Genomic DNA, 23249 nt, shown 5'->3' on the forward strand with positions numbered 1-23249 from the left:
CCAAGCTTTGGAGATCAAAAGTGCTCAGCAGGTATCCCACTCACAACATGTCTTAGTAACATATCTTTGTAAAGCAGATTTTGAAATTTTGAATTTCTCTGCTGCTGAATGTATTCACATCCACTTTTGACTTTCAAAACTGCCTTCTTTTCACTATTTCTGCATTTCATTATTTCACCCCACTTTCAAGTTATATGGTACAAGTCTCTAAAAAAATTAAATAATGCACAGTTTAGTCACAGATTTCTAGAAACTTCAGAAGTAGTTCAAAGAAAATCACTGAATGTAATTATAATCCTAACACCGTTTCAGCCTCTGAAATTTGCCCACCAACCGAAGTTTTCCTGAACCAAAGAAAATGGCACCAAAACATCAGCTATCTTACAGACTGGCCACCCCAATAACATTTTTTTTTTTATAAACTGAAGACTTTCTGGAAAGGTAAAGGTATGAAGAAAACATTTTCCCCTTAAATGAAAAAATATCTTTAGTTGATACTTTGAAGAACAAATTATCTATTTTTCCTTTTCCTGTCCCTATTCACCCCCTTACGATACACCTTAAAAACAAAATCATACTGTACACAATTTTTCTACAAAATATATAGGCATTTTCTTCTTTATTTTTTATTTTTTACAGAAATTACACTTTTGTGTGTTCAAAATTTCGAGCATACATCCTAGGGCAAGTCGAATGCGGTATAGCAAGGAGGTTACGGGTAAAATAGTTATTTGTATCCATTAGTGGTGCATGTCCAAAAATCTACGTTGTCACTCAAGTATTTTTCAGACGCCACTGATCTGCATTTAGGCCTATCGCCCGGGTGGCCAATTCCTTATCACTTGTTTACCTAGACTTTTCTTAGACGATTTCAAAGAAGTTTGAAATTTATTGAACATCACCCTTGGTAAATTCCAATCCGTAATTCCTCTTCCGATAAATGAACATCTATCTCAATTTGTCCTCTTGGATTCCAACTTTATCTCGTATTATGATCTTTTTAATACCTACTTTTAAGAATTCCATTCAGCATAATTCATCTGCTAATGTCATTCCATGCCATCTCTCCACTGCCAGTTCGGAACATACAGCTTTTTAAAAAATACGTTGCTTTACGTCGCTCCGACACAGATAGGTCTTTATGGCGACGATATGATAGGAAAGGGCTAGGAGTGGGAAGGTAGCGGCTGTGGCCGTAAGGTACAGCCCCAGCATTTCCCTGGTGTGAAAATTAGAAACCACGGAAAACTATCTTCAGGGCTGCCGACAGTGGGGTTCGAACCATTATCTCGCGAATACAAGCTCATAGCTGCGCCCCCCTAACCACACGACCAACTCGCTCGGTATACCGCTTAGTGTAGCAGCTTGTCTCCGTACTCCCACATCTTCCCAGCCTAAAATATGCAACATAACACTACTATTGTCGGAAATCACCCAGAACAAATCTTATAGCTTTACGTTGGATCTTCTCCACTCCTCGAATTAAGCAAACCTGACGAGGGTCCCATACACTGGAACCATACTCTAATTGGAGTCTTACCAGTGACTTACACGCTCTCTCCTGTACATTCGGTAACTTGAAGGCGTTAGCAATAAAAAATGTGCACCTGAGACCCTTAATAGAGAATAGCATTCATAATATGTTACAAGTACAGGTTCTGGAAAAAATAACGTTTCCTGGATACGCCATTTGGCATGCTAACTGATGCAGAGGACGAGGAGAGAGATTAAATTTGGCAGAGAGTGACCAGAGGTAAATTAGTCTATTGTTCACTATTGTTACCGCCCCTGTTCAAATCTAATTCTGACCTCAACGCGGATGGAGCCGCGGGAACTTTATTAGTAGGCCTACCACTGTATACCCGTCTTAAGATTAATTTTGACAAAGTTTGACGTTCGTTCCGTACTAGAGTCCATTCAGCTATTGCGTCGGGAAATGTACTTTGTTTCGACACCATGATTAGTCTGTTAGAGACCTATTGGTCGAAAAAAATTCTGATCAGAATGTTGGCCGGCAGGTGGTATACAATTCCCAATCACTAGATTGCGTGCCAAAAGTCTGGATATAATTCTAGACCTCTCCGGAGCGTTTATATGGAGTGAGGGGCATATGACACTTGACTGATTCGTCCGTCAGTTGAGACTAAGCCTTGAACAGACCCCTAGTGTTATTCGACAGTAGTACCATTATCCCCCCACACCAAGACGCGCAGATCGCCCATGGCCAAAGAGGATAGAATAGAACCCCATGGCGTCAAATAGAAAGACCTGCACCATATGAGTCGAACATGTCTTCGGACATCCCCAGCACTAAAATAAATAAGCAACTTAACTAGGCCCTAGTATATCAATGGCTTCGTTGGTACGGTTGTAAAAGTTGGCCCGTGCCGTATGGGAAGATAATAAACACTCCATGCAGCATCTTCGGCTTGCAGAGCAACATTTTATTGGTGGCACAGGGAACACATGTAAGCGCGCACCAATTTATTTTACTCTTGCTCCATCGGTTTAATCACACATGAGGAAAAGTAAATCACCTGATCAGACACACAGGAATCGTGGTGGTTGTGGTGGTGGTGATTGTTTTAAGAAGTACAACTGGGCAACCATCCTCTATTGATCAGAGGGAGGGGGGGGGGGGGGGAGATGGAATAGAAGGGATCAAACTCTTCGAAAAATGAAGGTTTCGGCCAAGAAAAGACTAGAGCGTGAAGTTGCGACTCCCTAGGTTTCGCAAAGCTAATACCGTCGGGGTCCGAAGAGAACAGTTGATCAAAGTAGGTCGGATAGGAAATATGAAAATTAGGAGCCTGGTACAAGTGGAAGCAATGCCAGGACTGATAACGGCCCCGTGGTTGCCAATCCAAGCTGCCATGTTAAGAACCCCTGGGACCCCTTTTAGTCACCTTACGACAGGCAGTTGATACCGTGGGTGTCATTCTATCGCCTTCGCCCACAGGGGGACACACACAAGAATGTATTTTATCGAAATATCCTGTATTGGAGCTCTACTGCCGATATTTCGTCAAAAAGTAGAGAAGAATTTTTTCAGGTGGTAGGTGCTCTATTACTAAAAGGACAGTGTTCTACAAAACAGATTCAAGATCGAACCATGAACATTTTTTGCTAGAATGTGTCTTTTGTACGGTAACATGAGAACGTTCGTGAATGAAGTGCAAGGATGGAAGATGCTGCGGAAGCAACACTTTTCTTGTTCAAAGGAGAGTTTTTCTGTGTTGTAAACTTGTAGTCGATAGTTGAATGTTTAGATAACGTAAGTCTACTGCATTCTATTAAAGATCAACGAATGTATGTTCTGATGTTATGAAAATCTGGTTTCTATGTCTGATGCTGTGCTCTGCATGTGTGTTTAGCTCTAGGAATGATATCCAAGTGTAATGGCCAACCGTTTCTTACTACGTGTAATATGGACACAACATACCATCATTATTTCAAGATTTATATTTTGCTCACATTAGTTCACGAATCTTACCATCCAGAGCTTCCAATGAGAAAAGAGGAATATCTATAGAGCCGTCCAATCTCAATGAGTAGAAGACGCAGGAAAGTTCTTTGACATTGTTGGGAGAAAAATGCACTATCTGAACTTGTTTAACAACGTGAAAAGGGTTTTTAACACTGATGAAAGCGGATTCCAACTTAACACAAAACCTAAATACAGTCTTGCAATTTTTCAGAAAGAGAAGGGGTGGGGTCTGTCACTTCAGTAGCTTGCATCATGTAGCTGGTACCGGTAACCACTTTCCACCGTGTATTATAGTGAAAAGAAAACTCAGTGGTTGGCCTAATAGAAAGGTTACCTCCTGGAAGAGAGGTCCTGTTCAACAGTCAGTCCGTATATATTATCGCAGAGGTCTTCCTCGTATTCAAGAAGTTTGAATATGTTTTGCATCAGTAAGAATTATCCAGCTATTCTGATTTTGGACGGCAATGTTTCTCATTATTCGAACCCAGATGTTATCGATTTTGCAGTAGAGAATGGTCTTGGCATGTGTTTACCACCGCACGTCACTATCCGACTTCAGCCTACAAACAAGGGCTTCCTTGGGCCCCTGAAGCTTGCACATTATGGTGCGTGAAGTCTTTGCGAGGACACGCAGCAGAACTTTCACTAAAATTGAGTGTGGAGACCTGTTTAATGGAGCTTGGGAGCGAGTTGCTACAGTCTGCCTTGCAGACAATTCGTTCCGTTCTACAGGTATGCGGCCTATTAATATAAATGCTGTGCCTAATCATGCTTTTATATCGGGAAGTCTTCATCACCGCTACTATGACTTCATCGTCACGGCAGTCTTCAGAAGCTTCCCTCCACGTGGAAGCAGGTCACCGAAGAAATCTCTCCAGGATAATTATGCTCCTGCAACACCTACTAAAGTTTTAAAGAAGCTTTCCTCGCTTCCGGTGCTAATTCTCTCGTACAATTTAAGGGCAGCTCACTAACACTATGGAGATTCTGTTCTCTAGGAATTTCTGACCTAATAAGTTCTCCTGTTAATGCTTTGCAACACCATCCCCTTCAGTACTACGAACCTGATTTCCATCCCTTTCTGTGCTGAATTCCTAAGTAGACTTTCACAACGTTCTTCAGATCCCTCCAGAATCTGCTCGGCAAAGCTTTTGATAAAGCTGCTAATTTCCCATTTCCTTCACTTTCTAGAGTGCAGTTTACTGTACTTCACAAAGACGTTCTGCTGTCTGACCTAATGTTTCCAACTTCTTAACCAGTCCTTTCTTTTTGTATTCTACAATCGTTTACTTTCCCATAGTTTGAGAGCGTTTGTCTTTGATTGAATCCCTATTTGGCAAACATGCCCTGATTTCCAGATACAATTCCTACCCCCCTAGTCTAATCTAGGCGGGACGGAGAAGCCTCGTCACTTTATACTGTCCGTCTTCACCTGTAACGTAACATTTTTGCGCAGTTCACGGAACAATGCGCGCTTTAACTTCACGCACTGTCGCACCCCGCTAAGACGCGAAATTCAATTCGGGACGATAATCGCTGGTTACCGAGTGGACAAGTCACACTAGCGCTACCACTGGAATCTCTGATAACTAGCTGGTCATGGCTCCACATTTTGAATCTGTACTTACGTAAAACAAACATTGAGATCGTGTCTGACGACTCTTAGAATTCAATCAAAACGTTTAGTATTCATTCTGAAGTACTATATGTATAATGTATAAACTAGTTTTTTCATCCTTCAGGAGTTGGGGAATGAATGTATAAAAACCCAGTTTCTCTGTCGACATGTGTATATCATACACCCAAGTGCTTTTTTCGTCTAACAACCACCGACGTTTCCTTTTAAAAGCTACTTATGCAATTAATATGTCTACACATACATGGCATACTGAATTTATTAACGCAAATTAAGTGTAGGCAATACAATTGCTGGTGTTTACCGTAGTGTTCACCAAGAGCGAGTGTCAGAAGTAAAACTTATTCCTGTAAAGATGGATCGACGACTGTTTACAGAGGAGATATACAGGCTGAGATAATATCGTGCTCTCTGGAATACCGCCTCAGTGTGGGGGGATTATTTACCGCAGTAATTACATATCGACCCGAACTGAATATCGTGTGTGTATGGGAGCCTACTGTGTCGAATAGATGAGGATATCAGCAAGACCCGTTTTGTACTTTTTAAGACTTAACGGGGGAGGGTTCCAGAATGTCAAAGACTAATGTTAAGAACTCGACACTCCTTCGAATATGTTCCGGAGAAAGAAAAACAGAAATAGGTTAAGGATAGACACCCTTGTGTAGTGGAAGCGAGTTAGTTGAAGTACAACTGAGCAACTGGTATAGAAACCTGCTTTACGATTTAAAAAAGAAAAGAAACTAGTAAATGAAGATTACCAGTCTGTTTGTTTGGAATAACACATTTCGTCTTTAATAAAACTGCACTTGTTTGCAATGAACTAAATGGTATTCAAGAATGCTTTTGTGTTGGCTATTTGACAAAATATAGTCGCTGCGGTCTGATCAAAATCCGATAACTCAACGCAGTCTGGTCGAAACCAGATCTCTATTTCCTTTAGTTTAATACTTGGATAATTAAAATTCATTTCACGTTTGATTTAACTCTCGGAATAGCGTTTCCTGCTACTGTGTTATAACTTGAGTAACCACAACTTTATTGTATTTTCTAAGAAATGCTTTCCTGGATTTATTATTAGGTTTTTTGTTCTGACGCTTCTCAAATACAAAGCAGATACATATTACTTTTAATTTGAAACTGTAATGATCAAAATTCATTCTTAATTTTTGAAGTTATGGTTATTTTTACAATGTGTCGGTAAGTAAACTGAGGATTTATTTAGTTTGCACTCTGCCTCGCAAGACCATATGTCTACTATTTACAGTAAGGGCATTCAACTATAAATCGATTATTCAAACAGATTCATGCAGTAATATCACAGTTCGACAAATATTGAGCGATTACACACATTTTAAGAGTTAGGTTAGATAAGAGGACAGCTGAGGTTGGTAGTGGATTCTGGAGGTCTTATCAGAATTCCTGGTTGTAATCCAACGGAAACAACTGTCAATTTCATGGACGATATATTCGTACATAAGCATTGTAATATTCGGCTGGTCAATTCCTAGCGATTTCAACATTCTTTTTTAACGGCATAAGAGGAAAAGTGTCTACGAGGAAGTTAGTATATTATACTTTATCATACCTTCAATATCAAAGCTTGAAAGCATGAGACTTCACTGTCACTGCTACGGAGCACTAATTTTTAGAGTCGCAATTTCTGAGTATTGGTCGTGCCAATAACTCCTGTTTAGTAGCCTTTGAGCATTTCGAAACAGGAAAAGAGGTAATAAATAATAATAATAATAATAATAATAATAATAATAATAATAATAATAATAATAATAATAATAATAATAATAATAATGCAAAAAACTATGTGGCAGGATATGTCATACGGAAACTTAAGAGTTAATCTTCTCACACATTTAGAGAATGAGCGACAAGCTAAAAAAAATCAACTATTTTAACAAGTCTAATTGGAAAGGGAACTCATGAAAAATGGTTTGACACCAGGACTCGCAAGAAACTATCATGGAAAAAAACACCCACGACAGAACTACACTCAGAAAAAAATTGAAGGTTCCAGGAACCAGAAACGGCGACCAAAAAGAAAACGCATTGGACCGTTGCCTACGTTATAATACAAGGCCTGGAAATAGAGCCCGTAAAACGCTATGGAAGTGGTTACACTGAAGTTCAATGCTGGGCCGCTAGGATCGCTATCTTGCCCCCTGTCTATCAGGCTCGCGCCTTTAAACGTGTTCATTAACTGAGTTGGTTGTGAATGTATTAATTGTATTTGTCTGATGTTAAGCATTCGCAGTTCCAGTCATGGTTTATTCACGAGAAATTAAAGGTAGTGGAATTTCGTTTCACAAGGTTCCAGTGAATGTTCAATGTTCGAAACATTATACAGAAGAAGTATTACGCATGAGATACGACTTCAAGCTGATCGAAGTAGGCCTCTGTTCCTAAGTTTTGATCCGAGTTACGTCATAAGAATCGGGCGATCCCAAAATTTGTCGCTGGACTTTTTTTAAACTATGCTACCGTGACCTGCAATCATTTTAAATCATCTTAAATTAGGAAACCAACGAGGAAAATAATTTGCCCAACAAATTCCACGAAAATGAATCTAGCAAGAGCTAAAAATATTGTATTTTCCCCTGAAACAATCTCTGGTTTGTAAAGTATGCTCTCGGGACAAAACCACCTCCATAAAATACAGTTTAAAATAAGCCATTTGTTTTATGGAGCATTTTATTAAATTGTACAATGCGCATAACGTTTGCAACACATCACATGGGACATATTCAGGAACGAGAACAAACGAGCATCTTTTAACCGGGCGAGTTGGTCGTACGGTTAGGGGCGCTGTGAGCTTGCATCCGGGAGATAGTGGGTTCGAATCCCACTGCCGGCAGCCCTGAAGATGGTTTTCCGTGGTTTCCCATTTTGACACCAGGCAAATGCTGGGGCTGTACCTTAATTAAGGCCACGGCCGCTTCCTTCCAACTCCTAGGCCTTTCCTATCCAATCGTCGCCATAATACCTATTTTTGTCGGTGCGATGTAAAGTCACTAGAAAAAAAAAGCATGTTTTAGTACTGAAGATGAACTCCTCAGTTGGTTAATAATTTCCTATCATATATTAAGAAACTTAAAATGCATTCAGAGAAAGTAAAAGAATCATGAAAAGTGTATCAGGCATAGATCTTGACTACCCAGTCCACTGTGGCCTGCGTAAAATACCTCATAAGTATACATTTGCATTATGCATTGATGAGGAACCTAACGAGCTATGACATCGAGCTCTTCTTCAGATACCTAAGACGCCAAGTGGAATACAATGGCATTATGGTTCGTGTGGCAAAAGAAAAAAACAGACTGTAAAGGCTGTTTAGAACATATCTGTTCTCCAGCTACTCAAAGTCCAACATTGTGTCTTATTCGCTTTCAAGATCGAGGAGCCCTCAGATACCGAAAATCGTCTGTGGCACTTCTGCAGTGAACGACGGAATTTGTCACTTCCGCTACGCAGTACTTGTCCCGAAGGGAGTTACTAAAAGGTGTACGTTTATTTTTTAGAAAGTGGTGCTCAACATTGAAATTAAGTGTGGAAAGTGTAAAGGTGACAAACCACCTCTTTTTCTACTATGAAAATTTCTGAGGCCTCTGTTAGACAACATTGCTTGTAGCCACTCAAGTAGAAGAGAGAAAGTTTTGAAACATGATAAGAAGTCCCTCAGAAGGGAAGTTTTGAAACTTCAATGACATATCCAAGCCAATGCAGCACCGCTCTATAAATAAAGTACTGTCAATACTCGCAAAAATATTCAGTTCCTTTTATTTAGGATATACTTCTTGACATATACGCCCATGCGAATACAAGGGGGCAAGACCGCGACCCTAGCGGCTGAATGGTGAACTAGGAAGCAACCCGTTTCCACGAGTGCATTTCAAGGCCTTGTATTATAGCGTAGGCAACGCATTGGACGCACGAAAAAACTGCAAACGAGAGAATGACAATACTGGCGCCAAAGAGAACAAATATTTACGTGGTCCATAATTGATTTTTTTTAAATTCTCAGCTACATTCTCGTATTTGAAGTCTACCAGACGGCAGAGAAACTGAATTCTGTTGGGAGAGTTACTGATTTTTTCGGGTAAACATATTATGCTCCATATATGGCGTGCCGAATAGATTTTATTCTACCCTTAAAAAATCCAACTAACTGCTAATTTTTAACCCACGATATTGGGATCTGGAAGTACGGAACGCAAAAGGCAGTGAATGGGAATAGGTTATGCTAGAATTTCAACTTCTTTGAGTATTACATATTTACGTACACTCCTTGTCTGCTTGCTTATGAGCACTTTCATCAGAAAGAATTAGAAAGTTGAGGTGCACACAAACAGAAGACTACCACTTTTTTTTTTACATACGCGACATTTTTTAATTGGTCTCATTGATTTAACAAAGGTAACAAAACTTATAATAAAAGATCAAATTTAAAAATCACCACTGACCTGCTTAGGGCTGTTGCTCAGATAGATTACCTAACAAGCGTTTGCCTAAACTTTTCTTAAAATGATTTCAAAGAAGTTGGAAATTTATCGAGCATTTACTTTGGTAAATTATTATTACAATCCATCTTTCTATAAACTGATATTTACCTCAACTTGTCCTCTTAAATTCCAATTTTATGTTTTTATTATGATATTTTCTACTTTTAAAAATTATTCAGGAATAGCTGATGTACTCTTATACAGAACTGTAGGTTAGGTAGAGCACACGTTGTGAGCAAGACTGTATTAAATTGCATAGTTCTTAACGTTATCCTAGAAATGCAACGGAGAAATCAAACGTCTCTTCTCATATGAAGACTTGCTGAATTTTCATTGTAATGGTAGGCCCGCTTGCCTACCTTCAGTCACAATCAGGTTGGGAACTGCATTGTAATGGCAGACACACTCTCCACCTGCCTTTTTACATCCTCAGAAAGAATGTCTTAGTGGTTTTCCCAACCGAAATGGACATGGGTCATTACAATGACGTCAGTAGGAATGGCGCGAGCAAAAGCAATGATTTTACATGAAATACTCGACCAAATGGAAAACACTTTATCACTTAACGAACAGTACTACGCTGCCGATCTAACAGTCCAAAGTTCCAGAGCTGGAATGAACAGGCCGCAGACAGCCGTGATCCGTGAACACCGAGTCTTTTTTCGGTGTGTGTGTGTGTGTGGGGGGGGGGGGGGGAGGGGGGGGTTGTGTGTCGAGTAGTGGAGAGTCCCAGGGCAAAAACTATGCCCTTTTACTAACCTGTTTCCTAGGAGTAGTGATGTGCTTGAGCCCGGCTCGAGCAAGTTCGAGCTTTTGTACGCGCCGCAACCTAGCGCCTGTTACTAACACCCAGCAAACTTGTGAAGGATATGTATGAGTATTATGCTGGACAGTACCGGTTCGTCCTGTTTACTGTTACTTCCGTGTCTTTTGTACATAATATAATTTCGACCCATACCTATATATCGGAGACAGTCAAAATTTGTGTTTGTGCGATGATTCGTTACAAATGCCTCCGTCCGAATAAACCAACTGTCTACTAAAATGTGTTGTTTGAGCCGTATAGGTCTAAATACAGAAAAAGGAAGCCATTACACGTGTCGTAATAGTTATATTTGAATGGTATAAGACTAAAAATGATATTTTATCTTCAGTTGTTGACACCTCGTTCGGCTGCATGGCTCAATGGTTTGTATGTTAGCCTTTGGTCACAGAGGTCCCGGGTTCGATAGCCGGCAGGGTCAGGATTTTTAACACCATAAGATGGTGTCTTGTATTTGTTCCAGATGGGCTCGAAAACGACTGGACCGATTGACCTGAATTATGGTAAAGGATACTGCTTGAAATCTCGAGTCACTTTTGATTTTCATATTTCACGCAATTATACAGTACCATTGCAGCATAATATTTATACATGTATTTGTGCACACGATTGATGAGATGTCAATCCTTTCTTACTCAAATTATTCTGTACGAATAAAAAGGGTAATTCTATCCCAAGGAGTGGATTCAAACCCCCCAACATTGAGGGCAGAAGGAGAACCTCGCCTGCCGCGCTGCACAGCTGTCTTAGCCGCCCAAAGCATGACATTGTAAGAATAATATTACCGTATTCATAAGTTTGCACGGTCTAGAAAGCCAAGAATAACAGGCGAGAGGATATGTCGTGCTGACTACACGACACCTCGTAGTCTGCAGACCTTCGGGATGAACAGCGGTCGCTTGGTAGACCATTGCCTTTCGGGGCTGTTCCGCCATGGGGTTTCGTTTGGTTTCTTATTCATAATTTTGCGTCAAACGTACAGTTGTTACAAGGCACACAAGTACTGCCAAGCAGGGAATATTACGGATACAGTACATGCTTTGTCCTTTTCATTGCATATTACCATAACCTAAGCCTTCTAAATTTATGGGCAATCTTTATTCCCAATAAGATATACGCCAATGAATGTAGTAATATGTGAAAGCACCCACCTTCGTTATCAATATACACACCTGCGTGAACGGTGCTTCACTTCGTATGCTGTTTGCTTATCTGCATGTTCGCGCTGTAGCCCGAGTCAGACTCGGCCTTCGGTCACGTGACTGCTCTACTTGGCTTCGAACAGGATCGAACCTCGGTGCGTATCGGGTCGGCTCGACCCCGCTCGAACACTGGTATCGTTTGCCCATCACTAGCTGTAGCCAGAGTCAGACTCCGCCTTCGGTCACGTGCCTACTCGAACTTGCTTCGAACAGGCTCGAACCTCGGCGCGTGCTTCACTTCGTATGCTGTTTGCTTATCTGCATGTTCGCGCTGTAGCCCGAGTCAGACTCGGCCTTCGGTCACGTGACTGCTCTACTTGGCTTCGAACAGGATCGAACCTCGGCGCGTATTGTGTCGGCTCGTTCCCGCTCGAACACGGGTATCGGGTTGCCCATCACTAGCTCAAATACGTCAGCGTCGTGTCGGTAGATTTAATGTCACGCAAAAGAACTTCTGCGGGACAAACTTCCGGCACCTTCGCGTCTCCGGAAACCATAAAAGTTGTTAGTGGGAAGTAACGCCAATGAAATTATTCTTTCTTGGCACTAATATTTTTCTAGCCCGATATCCCCAGCGCTTTAAAGCGAGGATGTAACGGGTGTATTTCCTGTTTGGGGCCATGACCATAAAAGTAAAGAACTCCATTGTTCGTTTCTTCGTTTCGACCCACTAACTACTTTTTCGGTTTTCGGCATCGTTTTCTTTATTTGCCCATCTTCTTCGTCTTAATTTGTTTACCCTCAAGGGTCGGTTTTTCCCTCGGACTCAGTGAGGGATCCCACCTCCAACGCCTCAAGGGCAGTGCCATGGTGCTTTAGACTCTGGGTCGGGGGATACAACTGGGGAGGATGGCCAGTACCTCGCCCAGGCAGTCTCACCTGCTATTCTGAACTGGGGCCCTGCTGGAGGATGGGAAGGTTGAAAGGGATAAACAAGGAAGAGGGAAAGAAGCGGCTGTGGCCTTAAGTTAGGTATCCCGGCAATAGCCTGGAGAAGTGGGAAACCACTTCAAGGATGACTGAGGTGGGAATCGAACCCACCTCTACTCAGTTGACCTCCAGAGGCTCAATGAACCCCGTTTCAGCCCTCGTACTACTTTCCAAATTTCGTGGCAGAGCCGGGAATCGAACCCGGGCCTCCGGGGGTGGCAGCTAATCACACTAACCGCTACACCACAGAGGCGGACTAAATGCCAATCAATGAATAAATTGATGGTTTCATAACGTAATGCTTGTGCACGTAAAATCGGTATAAACTGTATACCTCAACAGTAGAGTAACTTTGTAGACCTTGTCCAGGCGGACCTTTCACCAGTCTAATGCGAGCGGCCGTCCACTGTGCTGTTCATGAAAAACAAAACCGAGTCTATTAAGGACATTTTACCTGCATATGTCGACGTTTTATGTGGAGGTGTCTCCGCCTCATTTGGAATGGTGTCATTCGACGAAGGACAAAGATTATGAATTTTTAAGTGTCTTATCGTCGATGTATTTTTACTGTCGTTTAATATTTTATCACATCGTGCGCATTTTACTCGTTTGTCTAGAAGCTCTTCAGAGTAGTCTCAAGTCCATGACCTTTTCCTACTGGCCATTGTCTGCTCTGTCTGAAGTAATAAATTCGTCTATTATAATAATGTATTACTAATTATTAATGAGAAAATAACTCTTAGCATCCGAAAAACATGTTAACTATCGGGACTTGAAAGTAATGATTAACAACATTAAGCCTAAAAACACGACAAAGTTATACAGGAACGCATTTCTAAACAGCGGACAAAATATAAAATGCTAAGGTACATATTAACGAAATAAATAGCTTCCCATAAAATTGCTTTTGCCAATTTATTGTTCGTACTGCCAGGAAGACAAACAAATGCTCTTTCCGTTCACAGAGAACGTTGTGTTCACCACCCCACACACAAATATACTGAGTGTACCTAGTAGTAGTCTAATACGACGACTGGTCCGTCCACGCTCCGCATAGTCTATGTATGGGGTCGCCAGGTTCGATATGGCATCGGGCCTACGTACCGTATCGGGCCGACTCGAGGAGAAACCCCCTCTTCACTGCTAATTTTGAATAAAATGAATGTAGAATGTAATAAAAGTGAAGTGGAAGAAGCTATTTTTAAGAAACTGCTCTTTTCAGGATTGAAGTTTAGTTATTTAGTGAATTGTGGTGCTATAATTTGGAATATGCCTAAATTGTAATTCTAGACCAGCTCATACTACTACTACTAAGAGAGTCTCTGCCTTAAGAGTGCACACTGCTCATTCAAATAGCGCGTCAGAGCAAGGATCGAATAGCTGGAATACTATGATGAACCAGTGAGTTACGTACCAGCAGTATGGTATCAGAAAATGTATGAACCAGAGGAATGACATGCTAAAGAAGAAAGTTTTCTAACTCCTCAGCTATTTCCCGCCAACATTCAGTCAGGCTGTTATACTCTGTACACAGCAGTAATCCCATCTATCGGAGTTGAGCGGCAGCATAAGAGACAAAGAACATCACCACAAACAATGGTCATTGTAATGTTATTGTTGATCAATGTTAATGCCTTTGCTGGCGAGATGTAGTGTTTACAGTGCACTATGTCTTCTGGTATGGGCTATATCAAATTTGTTACTTTCATTGACCTGTCTCAGTCTCATCCTTGGCTTTGACAATATGAAAGTGACTGAGGTATGAGTGATGCTAGTAATACCATTGCTTATGCAGCCAGTCCCTGTTATGAATGGTATGAAGATATCGCTCATAGGGTCGGTTGGTGCATGCATTTCAGTGGGCTTGGCAGACTGATATGTAAAGCTGGGTTCACTCGCATCATGTGAACAGTTCATGCGAGTCCAGTTGCCTGAGTTTGAGAGAAGCGAGTCAACTCGGACCGTGCCCAACTTTCTACAAGCGAGTAACAAATTCAAGATGGCGGAAAGCTTGAAGACGGTGCAAGGAAGGAAGTGGAGCGATACGCAGACAATAATACTTGTACAATTCTACGAATCTGAAGAAGTGTTGTGGAATGCTAGGTTTCCCAGTTATAAAATAAAAGATGCCAGGGATTCAGCGTTGCTACGGATTGCTGAAAAAATGAATATTCCTGGGGTAGGCGTCGAAGAAATCAACAAAAACTAACAATCGTAGCACGTACAGAGAACTACTATTAAAAATTAAGAAATCCAAGAAGTCAGGCACATCACCCGAAGAAATTTATTCACCGACAATGTAATGGTTTAACATCGCTGATAGATTCCTGAATGGAGTAATTACTTCTCGTATTCATTTCACCAACTTGGTAAGAGTGATTTATTTATTTATTTATTTATTTATTTATTTATTTATTTATTTATTTATTTACCGGTATTTATTTATTACTCCGTTGTCGTCTATCATTTATTAAATGGTCAAAGAATATAATACCTACATTGTAAACCATTCAATATTACCGGGCTGAGTGAGTGTTTAACAATGTATAATATCCTTTGACACTTAATAATTGATACATGCGAACACACTATGATGCATTCTTTCAGTGCATCATAGATCGTATCCAACACAGCCGACAAACGTGGATATTGTAGTCTTTGGAACTCGATATAAAGATTCCAAAGATCTGAGACAGTCACAAGTCGCCAAGTACCGTAGTGTAACCTGGAGTTTCAGACGGGCAGTTGAAGCCGCTCTCATATTTGTGTTGCATCGAACTGGATAGCTGTGAGTTGCAAGTGATTTTTAAATGTGTTTTCATCCCCCTCTAGACTCGTTGGCTGAAGGGTCAGCGTACTGGCCTTCGGTTTAGAGGGTCCCGGGTTCGATTCCCGGCCGGATCGGGGATTTTAACCTTCATTGGTTAATTACAATAGCCCGGGGGCTGTATGTTTGTGCTGTCCCCAACATCCCTGCAACTCACACACCACACATAACACTATCCTTCACCACAATAACACGCAGTTACCTACACATGGCAGATGCCGCCCACCCTCATCGGAGGGTCTGCCTTACGAGGGCTGCACTCGGCTAGAAATAGCCATACGAAATTATAGTCTAATTATTATCCCCCTCTAGAACTTCACGTAAAAATGTATCGACGCACCGAATGCACTACTCATGCAATCCACTCTCGCGCTCACATTACCTTTTCCTTTCTATTTATTTTTCCAACACTATTTACTAACTCGACAATTAACATATCAGCAACAGCTGATATCCTTTCCCTTACGAGGTCCGCCTACAACGTCGTGTGAACACCCATTATATGCGAGTAGCTGGCCAGAAGATGCGCACGCATCATGCTAGTCCACTCGCTCCGAGTCCACTCGCACCGTGTGAACCCAGCTTAATAGCAGTGGCTGCCTCGGTGAGGAAAGCAACGGGAAACTACCTCACTCATTTTCCTAGTACGCCTCTTCGGTGACGCCTAGGCTATTTATGACAGCTGTTGGCGGAGCTGCAGAGGATCAAACCAGCCTTCGGGCTGAATACCCAACATACGATCAATGTTAGGCGCTTTCAGTATTGTAGGCCTTCACATTTAGTTTTCTTCCAACTCTGAAATACCACTTACCATAGTCGGTACGGTCAAATTGAATAAAACAAATGGTCGGGAATTGTATTCTCTATAACTTTTATGTAGTATTTTTGATAGGTCCAATAACCTAAGTATTTAAAAATTAAATTTTAGGTGCCTTCCCCTAAACTACAATTTCATAACAGGGCGAATATAATTGTTTACAACATAGACTGTAGTTTGTTATTCCCCGACTCTATATAACTGCTTTCATTAAATGAAGTTAACGCATTTTCTCGTGGCTCGGCGTTGATATGGACTTGGCAACAAAAATACAAATTCATGAATATCTGTGCTATCAAAGCCGGTACGGTAACAATGTATGACAAATGCTCGGAAATTTAATTCTATATAACTTTAGTTGTGTAGTATTTATCGATAGGACCATAATATAAATATTTGAGAATTAAATTTTAAGCCTTCCCCTTAACTACCATTTCACAAAGCGTGATTAATTTTTTATAGCTAGATTGTACTGGCTCATCCCCCGACTTCACATACCGATTTTCATTAAATTCTCTTCAGCCGTTTTCTCGTGATGCGTGTACATACAAATTACGTAAAAGTAAAAAAGTGGACTTGGCCGATACAGAAATACCATTCTTTTCAAATTCTAAGCAATGTACAGACAAAACTCTTATTTTATGTATATAGATTACAGTAGGCTAATGTCATTCCACGCAAACTACACTGACAGATCGAAACATGCTGCTTAACCGAGCAGTTAGTCTTGTACTCCCAAGAGTTCCCAGTCCACAGATTGCAACACTTTCCGAGAACATTACTCCCCTGTCAGAAATCACTCAAAAGAAAAAAAAATCCGTGCTGGTTCCTTTGGGATTATTAATTTCTCGATTCAAATTATCGAGGTGTGAATAATCTAACGTAATGCTCCTACATCACTTATTTTGTTTCCATACAGGCGAAATTACAAATGTGGAAGTACTCTTTCGAGTTAGTGAAGCGAGACTTTTAGGGAAAGCATGAAAAAGATGACTGACTGGCTTGGATTGGAAACACGCTGCTACACGGAGGCTTGCTATTGGACAATGGGGGGCAGGCTGGAGGGACAAACAGCGAAGAAGACCACGTCACACTTTTACAGACCTACTACAACAAGTGGGTGTTCACACATTTGGGCTACTAAAGTGTTCTCCACCGTGAAAATTTGAGAGCTATCAGAGAAATAAAACCGCCAGATTAACACACTATGCACGAATAAATGAACAGGTGAAACTGACATAAGGCAATCGAATAGTGATGTGCGCGAGTGATGCCTGGAATCGCGGTACTCGACTCGAGCCCAGGCTCGGGCTCGTTTCGCTTGCGATGACTCGATGACAGCATGACGTCACACGTTCGTTCTCTCGCCCGCTCTTGGATGGATGGAGCATATGTACAAGTGGTCACCGAGGTTTTATGGGATTGCGATAGACCGGTACGATATAAATATTCTTAATGAGGGAGCAAAATAAATAATCTGAATTTGATGATGACTTGCGAAAAGTAATACTACAAGTATACGCATAATAAAGTATGAAAATATCCGTTCATGGCGTCTCTCACCCACTCCACTGAACATGCCCTATATTCTAATAATGATAGCACAGATTATCTTGCCTTCAGCCCAACTTGGCAGGTTCAATACTGGTTTAGTCCGGTGGTATTTGAAGGTGCTCAGATACGTCAGCCTCGTGTCGGTAGAATTGCTGGCACTTGAAAGAACTCCTGGGTGACTAAATTCCGGCACCACGGCATCTCCGAAAACCATAAAAATATATGTAGTTGGACGTAAAACTCATAACATTATTATTATTATTATTATTATTATTATTATTATTATTATTATTTAAAATCACTGTCACGGTGTCCGGCTCCATGGCTAAATGGTTAGAGTGTTGGCCTTTGGTCACAGGGGTCCCGGATTCGATTCCCGGCAGGGTCGGAAATTTTAACCATCATTGGTTAATTTCCCTGGCACGGGAGCTGGGTGTGTGTGTTGCTTCATCATTTCATCCTCATCACGACGCGCAGGTCGCCTACGACGTCAAATCAAAAGATCTGCACCTGGCGAGCCGAACCCGTCTTGGGATCTCCCGGCAGGAAAAGCCACACGCCATTTCATTTTTTTCACTGTCACGGTATGCCTACAATCGTCCGAGGGGACAGGTGAATAGTTTATACTTACATCATACTTTCGGCAGATATAATGTAGGGTATTAAGATTAGGCGTCCAGAATGTGATGTATGTACACGAAGCAAATCAGATAGAACGTCATTCTGTTCTAGCTAAACAATGAACGCAATGAACAAAATACACCCTCCGTTTTGACGTTTGTCATTGCAACACATGACTGTGCAAAGGTGTAGTCTTTAGAAGTTGAGCGTAGGTCGAAGAATAGCTGCGGGATGTAAGCAGTATTTTTTTTTCGCTATTTGCTTTACGTCGCACCGACACAGATAGGTCTTACGGCGACAATGGGATAGGAAAGGCCTAAGAAGTGGAAGGAAGCGGCTTTGGCCTTAAGGTACAGCCCCAGCATTTGCCTGGTGTGAAAATGGGAACTCACGGAAAACCATCTTCAGGGCTGCCGACAGTGGGATTCGAATTCACTATCTCCCGGATGCAAGCTCATAGCCGCGCGCCCCTAACCGAACTGCGTGTTTGTGGTGATTTGTAGTGTAGTGTGTAAATATGAAGAGGAGAGTGTTGGGGACACAAACACCCAGTCCCCGAGCCAGGAGAATTATTCAGAAGCGATTAAAATCCCCGAACCGGCCGGGAATCGAACCCGGGACCCTCTTATCCGAAGGCCAGTACTCTGACCATTCAGGCAACGAGTTGGAGAATAACAATAAGTGATAGTACAGCACATGTATGTTTCTGAACGCCCTACACATGTATCTTTGCAATAAATTCTCTGGCAGTAATATTGTCATTATTTCGCACAATATTATTACAGGTTTTCCTACAAGGACGTCGCGGGAATAAAATTTCACAGCTATCAACAAATCCCTGGTGGGTAATTCCAGGCTGCACATTAATAATAATAATAATAATAATAATAATAATAAAACACTGCCGTTATCGACATTAGAAAAGGTCCCCACCACAGTGTGGAAATTGTCCCCATCCCACGCTCATCTTCGGTCCTACGTGTCTATCTTTCAAGTTGACTGCTTGTTAGTAAGTCAAATATTTTGCCTATGATAATTATCGTAACAATCAAATGATTGACGACCGATGACTCAATAAAACCAATCATCAGCAGCAAACATATTGCAATTCAAATCACAAAAATATTCTGTGAGTGACCCTGAATGCCGTGGAATCCAGTACAGTACAATAGATTTTAGTTCTAAGACATGTCCACAGATAGCGACACTAGTATGCTTGGACTCGAGTCTGGAGTCGAGTATACCGATTCTAAGAGCACATTACTCGATTCCGTCGCTAGCCCATCACTACAATCGAATAATAAACGTTTCGTTTCGAATAAACGGTTGATGGCATAAGTTAATCATCGCCACTGAGGCTAGGAGACATCCAAAAATAACAGTAAAGCTTTCAGAAGAAACTCTTCACGGCCTGTCAAATCAGTCCAGAGGACGGCTGGAACCTCAAATAGTACCAAAAGTTCTTTTTGCTACTAGTTAGAGCCGTGGTCTTAAGGTGCCCGATGTGAAAATGGGAAATCACGGAAAACCATCTTCAGGACTGCCGATGGTATGATTCGAACCCACTATCTCCCGGATGCAAGCTCACAGCCGCGCGCCTCTAACCGCACGGCTAACTCGCCCGGTCAAAACGGTTCTTAACCGTTTGTAGAGATACTTTTTTCTCTTATCCGTTGAACCAACAGCCGATTACTTCGTAGACCGAACTTACCGACTTACAAGTCAACTATAAATTAAAACATTTTCCAGACAGCTGTTCCGAGTGTTCAACCCTCGAAGTTCGCGTTCACCCGCGTTTTACCATTATCTAGGACAAGAAGAGATTCTTTAAGAATATTATTCTATCTTTTTGAACGAGGGAGTGTTAAAATCCCTTTATTCATTAAAAGGAGCCATGCTATATTATCTATTGTTTTAGCTATTCCTTTCTTCAGCCTTGTCAAATTCGTGTACGAGTAATACAGGTATACTTTCATATGACACGAGAGTTCTAGCTATCCCCACGAGAAGCAGGACAGATCATTGACTTCATCGAAATCAACCGAGACTTTTTAAAAGTACACCTTACTGCACAGATGACACGGAACTGTAAATCCTGGAAATTGCTTTCCAAGTAAGCCGGTCCCAAACAAAAGAGGATAAAAAAAAACAATGACACCACTGTGGTACACTGCAAACAGGACTTACTCTGCAGTGCACCAGCTGAACTACACTGTCAGGAGCAGTCAAATGGAGATGGCCGTTTGGAAAAGGGAAACCAATTAACTTAAAAGCTTCAGTCTGTCGAACACAATTTCAATATAAATATTACACTATACCTTACCTGTAAAAAACATTAAACAAGGAATTATTAAAAGGGACACTGGTCCCATTAGAATATACCACTGATCACTGACCTCGAATGGCTCCAGAGTACCCCATAACTGGAAGTAGCACCAACTCTTCTAGAAACATTCTATTAATGACCCCTATGGGAATTTCCAGCGTACTCTTGAATAATTACACTGGAAGATTAATGTGTACTTAGATCCAAGCTAATATTTAAACTAGTTACTACTCTAAGATCAATTACAGCTTAAAAAGTTAAAATTGGTTTTCTAGTCTCATACCGTTGTACTCCGATCAAGTCGGCGAATTTAGCGGAATTTCCAGTCAGCGAAACTTTTGTGATATTTACATATTCTTCACCAATCTGATTTCTTTCCAGTACCAAAAGTTACGTCTATTTCTATATGTATATATTCTTTTGCGATATTAGATTTGTAATATGCAACAGTCTCCATAGCAATGAAGCAACGAAACCTAAACTGTAAGTTCATCCCAAAACATACTCGGGCTTCAATAAACATTTGGACGTTCTCATGGAGAACTTTGTGGGAAAATTTAAAATGAAATGCATCCTAGAAAAAAATTTGTTTTATTTTCAGCAGTCAGATTATTTTACGTGGGTATCGAAGGTGGAAGAATAGAATACGCTGACAACAGAATATTGCACTTTGTCATTATTTATACTGATGAACGGCCTATTGAATGTATATTCAATGCTATACCATATTTGTAGGTACCTACTTTCATAATTAATATTACCAAGTATAATAGATTCCCCTGATGTTTTTACATTATGCTAATTCTTCAACGTCGCACTATCAGTGCCTTGCAGTTTTCTTAATAGAGGTGAACGCGAGAATGAAGCTTTCGGAAACTCTTCGTTATTCCCATTAGATAAATCTGCCTAACAGAAGATTTGCAGTTCACAGTAAATTCTAAAACCACAACATTGCAAGCATCAGCCTATTTCAGACTAGTACTTTCAACGAATATTTAACTACTACCCTTTCCATATTAAAATTTCCCTTCGGGCTTACCATCTACTGTAGTACTGTACTTGCCACGGAAAGATGTTTCAGCTGGAAGCTAGGGCGGTTCAGACTTGACTAACACGAAATCGACTCTAGACGCAAACTGCGTCACCCCCATCTTGATCTAATTACGTCACAACCAATCACGTATGAGGGCAAAGCCCCACCACTCAACATCAGCCAATAGTTGAATATTTCTTCCTTTCTTCTCGGAATTATTTCGAAGAAAGATAACATTTTCTACTTTCCCTCTTCAACACTAACTCCAAGTAAAAGATCTCAGTCTTCAGAAAGCTCTCCCCACCAATGTCTCCTGCTTGCTTACCGATATGTCTCCTGCTCTAATACATGCTATCAATCAATGTTTGGATGACTCTCATCTTCATTTGTAAATTACTGTCTGTTTATTGTTCGCACCGTTACATACTCCTGCTTCCACTGTTTTTTGCTTCTACGCACTTCCTTTGTTATGTTTCGCGTTACTTAAGGTGTGTACATAGACCCGATGCTCAACTGTTCTTGAGACCTTCGTAGTGAAATTCATTGCGTGTGACCTTCGTAGTGGACTAATTGCGTGTGATTTCGCATTATAAGTGTAATATCACGATAATAAGTGTAGTGGCTGGGTGAAATAATAGAGCCCATAACCTCTCCTACAACAACAACAACAACAACAACAACAACAAGTAAAAGATAGGACTAATAAAGTACCAGCCATTAATTAAAAATTTAAAAACAGCGTATGATTTTCTAGAAATGATCTTCCAGAAACGGTAAAGGGCGAGTATGACGTCGCGGAAATTTGACTTAAATGATGTGCCGGTAGGAGAAAATAAAAGAATGATATCACAAAATGTTTGTGCTGCGTCAATCAATCATTGATCTACATTTAGGGTTGTCTTTAGGTGGCAGATTCTCTACTAATTGTTTACTTAGTTATTCTTTATGTCATTTCAAAAACTTGGAACTTTTCGAACATTTTCCTTGGTAAATTATTTCAGTCCATAATTTCTCTTCGTATAAAATAAATGAATATTTGACCCATTTTGCCCTCTTGAATTCCAACCTTTCTACTTCTAATTCATACTATGATCTTTTCTACCTTTAAAAGCTCCATGCAAGCTCATTCGTCCACTGATGTCAATATACACCATTTCTCCAATGCCAGCTAGGAACATCCTGCATAGTAAGGGCCACGTGTCTATAACCTTGCATTCGGGATATTACAGGTTCGAATCCAACTGCCAGCAGAGCTGAAGATGGTTTTCCGTGGTTTCAAATTTTAATAATAAAGTTATTGGTTATTACGTGCCACTAACTACTTTTACGGTTTTCGGAGACGGCGAGGTGTCGGAATTTAGCCCCGCATGAGATTTTTACGTGCCAGTAAATCTACCGTCACGAGGCTACGTAATTGAGCACCTTCAAATACCAGCAGACTGAGCCAGGATCGAACCTGCAAAGTTGGGATCAGAAGAC

At 40.9% G+C, this 23249-nt stretch overlaps 1 long non-coding RNA gene across 1 annotated transcript in view; it reads right to left on the reverse strand.

The window, feature by feature from the left end:
* Positions 1–21861, reverse strand: part of LOC137501319 (uncharacterized) — a 39424-nt gene extending 17563 nt beyond the window's left edge. The window contains exon 1 of the long non-coding RNA XR_011018461.1: positions 21777–21861. This is a non-coding gene — a long non-coding RNA (uncharacterized lncRNA). The remainder of the gene's footprint in view (positions 1–21776) is intronic.
* Positions 21862–23249: the final 1388 nt, after the last annotated feature.

The sequence above is a fragment of the Anabrus simplex genome, chromosome 6 (genome assembly GCF_040414725.1).
Source record: "Anabrus simplex isolate iqAnaSimp1 chromosome 6, ASM4041472v1, whole genome shotgun sequence".
In the NCBI taxonomy this organism is placed as follows: domain Eukaryota; kingdom Metazoa; phylum Arthropoda; class Insecta; order Orthoptera; family Tettigoniidae; genus Anabrus; species Anabrus simplex.